This window comes from Bison bison, unplaced genomic scaffold (assembly GCF_000754665.1).
Source record: "Bison bison bison isolate TAMUID 2011002044 unplaced genomic scaffold, Bison_UMD1.0 scf7180017864472, whole genome shotgun sequence".
NCBI lineage: Eukaryota > Metazoa > Chordata > Mammalia > Artiodactyla > Bovidae > Bison > Bison bison.
In genome coordinates, this window is record NW_011495033.1 from 9983175 (window position 1) to 9987062 (window position 3888).

A 3888-nucleotide genomic window follows, 5' to 3' on the forward strand; every position below is an offset into this window, starting at 1 on the left:
TCCCGCCCCAGTCAAGCCTTCAGATGAAGCAGCCCCACCAACATCTCGACTACAATTTCACAAGAGACCCTGACTCATGGAAGGAGCCCTGTGGCCTCAGGAATCCAACCTTGGAGCCAAACACCCACAGCCCGGATGGGTCCTCATTCTCCCCCGTGATGTGCAGAAACAAATCTCGCTCTGTAAGCAGTGGACCAATTCTGTCAGGTCTGAGGACACCAGAGAAACAGCAAGAGACACTTGGTCTGAAGGAAAGAGACGCACACAGAGGCTTGGGGCAGCCACTCCTTGTGTCCTGAGGGGAACCGCCGTGCCTGGGTTCCTCTTGCTTGTGGACAAACCCCAGGGCTCTGCACAGCCAGACAGACTGGACGGTAACTTAGAGATGTGGAAACCGCCCTGCGCTGTGGCCGGGGTTCATCGAGGGATTGAGAGTCTGACCAAAAGCGAGGGACTTGACAGGAAGAATGCCAGGGCGAGGGTCTGCAGCCTGTCCGGCGGCCCCCATGTGACGTGGTCTTCTGTCTGCATCCCATCTCCTCATCATCGAGGCAGGCAGGCTGTATCCCCCTTTGCAGGGTCTCCAGGGCCAGGCTTACTGATTGTCAGCAGAGTGGAAAGTGCCCCCAGGGGATCAGTTTTGATTTTCCTCCCTGAGGTGAGCTCTTCTGATTTGAAATGAGTAAATTTCCTTGCTCATTAACAACAACAACAACAAAAAACTGCAGACACTTCCTTGGGCTGACAAGTCTACCTGGTATGTCATTGGCATTTACGGATTATCTGGGACATTTAGAGACTTTTTGTTTGCCTGGAACAGAGAGGGTTTCCCAGGATATGAGGCTTTCAGTGTTAAAAATGCATACAATCTGGGAAAATAGGATAGTCACTTATTGGCCTTTAGATAAGTGGGAAGTCAGGTAAATACAGATAGGTTTTTCTTTTTAATAAAAAATTAATGATAATATCTATCACTCACCTTCAGGGGAACATATCTTAACAAGAAATAAAACCCTTGATACTGAATTTCTTCAGGAAAGTCCAGTGCTCTTGCGGGGAAGGACAGAGTTCTGTTTCCTAGACTTGACCTCTTTGCCTTAAAGTTAGTTTCTGTTAGCAGCACTTGCAAACAATAACTCAGCTGAAGAACTGGGCTTTTTCTAGAAAGACAAGTAAGGTGAAAGGTAGGTTGTTCTGTGAGTCAACATATCTGCAAGGAAGCAAGCAAATTTAAATGCTAGCCAAGCTCTCAGAAGGACACCTGATTCTTCACAGGCTTGCATTTATCTTGAATATGATTATCAGGCTACAAAATTCACTGTGCCAGAAAAATAACTGTTTCAAATGAAAACATTTAACTTCATGTCCTTAGGAGTCTCTATTGTATCGTGATGGTTGGAACTTGATCTTCGCCAATACCAGAGTCCTCATCTTTTCTTCGAGGTTGTGTCTAAGCTCGGGGTGGTGTTGGAGTTGAGAGGGTATAAGGTGCGGGAAAGGATGGAGGCAAGGGCCTCCATTTCTCAGAGCAAATCCTCCTGAGCCCGTGTGCTGCTCCAGACACTCAGTGCTTCAGAGGCATTCTTTCTCTTTGTCTCAGATCAGTATTGATCTGCACTATTTTTATCCCCATTTTACAGGTGAGGCCCAGAGAAGGGGAGAGACTTATGCAAGGATGACACAGGGAGTGAGAGGCAGAGCTGAGGTATGAAACCCAACAGCCTGATTCTAGAGGCAGCCGTCTAGGGTCCTTCATTTAACGAATGTTGGTGGATTGTTGTTACCTCGGGATGCAGCAATGAGCAAAGCAGACAGAGCCCCCTGCCCTGGAGGTGCCCCATCCTGGCCTCTATACCCCACCGCCTCTTTTCAGCAGCCACAAGACATCCACTCCTCACTTGGTCCTGGGGCAGCGTTTTCTCTGGTTCCCACTCTAGAAGGCTCTGTGTCCGGTGACCCTCTTATTCCTTCCATCCTTCTCCTAGGAAGACAGACATTCATTCTGCTCTGTGTACCACACTGGCCACAGTGGTCAGCTCTTGCAGAGCTAAGAGCCTATCTCCTTCAAACTGCCCTCAAGCACAGGGCACCCTTGCTTTTGCCACATCAGGGCTCAGGGAGAGGTCTGATCCCCAGGACCCACCGCACTTCTTGCTCAGGTGGGTGCAGGGGCTAGTGCTCGACTTCCCAGAGCATCCATGCTTGCCCCTTTCCTCTTCTCACTCCCCTTCTCAGTGGACAGGAAACTGGCTGTAATTTACCCAGTGTATTCCATGTTCCATGTAACTTGACGGCTACAGATTTTCAGTTTCAAAACCCTAAAGCCTTCTCTGCTCATTGCAGAAAATCCCTTCCTCCAGCTGGACGTGTGTGGCTGATCCCAAGTGGCAGAAGGGTCAGGTAAGGAATAACCACAGTGGCTTCCCTGGTAGCTCAGATGGTAAAGAATCTGCCTGCAATGCAGGAGATGTGGGTTTGACCCCTGGGTCAGGAAGATCCCCTGGAGAAGAAAATGGCAACCCACTCCAGTATTCTTGCCTGGGAAATCCCATGGACAGAGGAGCCTGGCGTGCTACAGTCCATGGGGTCAAAAAGAGTTGGACACGACTGAGCAACACTTTCACTTTCAGGGGGAAAAAACCAGCTGTTAGCAGTGCAGGATGACGGCCTATCCTCATCTTGACATCTCAGGCCCTGTAAATAAGCACCATTTGGGACTTCCCTGGAGCTCCAGTGGTTAAGACTTCACCTTCCAATGCTGGGGGTGTGGGTTCCATCCTGGGTCAGGCAGCTAAGATTCCGCATGACTCACAGCCAAAAAACCATCACATAAAACAGAAGCAATATTGCAACTGATTCAATAAAGGCTTTAAAAATGATCCATATCAAAGAAATCTTAAAAAGTATTAATGCTCACAATACCTCTTCAGCATACACCCTTCTTTGTGACTCAGTTTACTCACTTGTAAAGTAGGAATAAAAATAATATTCCCCTCATAATTTGTTGGGAAGATTAAAATGAGTTAAAAGTTTCAAGTGCTCAGAACAATTTCTGGCAAAGGGTGGATTCCATGTGAGCTCTCAGCTGCTGTCATTGTGATAATTTCGTGAGATAGTTGTCTTTCCCTTTACATATATGCCAGGGTAAAGAACAATATTTTAAAAGTTTATTTCTGTATCCTCAGCACATGCCATGGTCAGGCATGTAGTAGTTATTCAATACATGTTGAATTTTAATTGAATGAGCAAACCCTGTTATGTTTCTGTCTCTTAATGTTAAAAAATCATATTTGATGCAGTAAAGTCGGTAACTTCTCCCCGAAATCCATCCTCTCCCATTCCTTGAAGGAGATGACATTCATTAGAATGTCAGAGCTGGGAGGTCATGTGTGAAGTGTTAGTCACTCAGTCCTGTCTGACTCTTCGGGTTCCCATGGGCCATAACCCACCAGGCTCCTCTGTCCATGGGATTCTCTAGGCAAGAATACTGGAGTGGGTTGGCATACCCTCCTCCAGGGGATCTTCCTGACCCAAGGCTTGAACATGGGTCTCCTGCATTGCAGGCAGATTCTTTACTGTCTGAGCCACCTGTAGCCTAATCTTAATTTACAAAGACAAGTCATGAGCCCCTGGAAGGGGAAGTGAGGTGCCTGTGGTTACCTGGTTACAATGCAGTGAAGGAAGAATCGCCAACCCAGGAGACAGGAGTAGGGGCTTCTCACTTTTTTTGCACAGCTCTTCAATGAGAAAACAAAGCTTATCCTTTCCTTGTACTCATCACTCACTGATGCCACCGCAGGAATACTTCACAAATAGGCTCCGGGGTGGGAAGAGTACAGACCACACGATGCTAAAGAGATCAGGGTTCAGACCCCAGTTCCACCACTC

The 3888-nt window shown here is 47.5% G+C and overlaps 1 long non-coding RNA gene across 1 annotated transcript in view; it reads left to right on the plus strand.

Annotated features, from left to right (window-relative positions):
- The window catches only part of LOC105004038, a 25395-nt gene extending 23376 nt beyond the window's left edge, over nt 1–2019 (plus strand). The window contains exon 3 of the long non-coding RNA XR_827180.1: nt 1641–2019. This is a non-coding gene — a long non-coding RNA (uncharacterized LOC105004038). The remainder of the gene's footprint in view (nt 1–1640) is intronic.
- Nucleotides 2020–3888: the final 1869 nt, after the last annotated feature.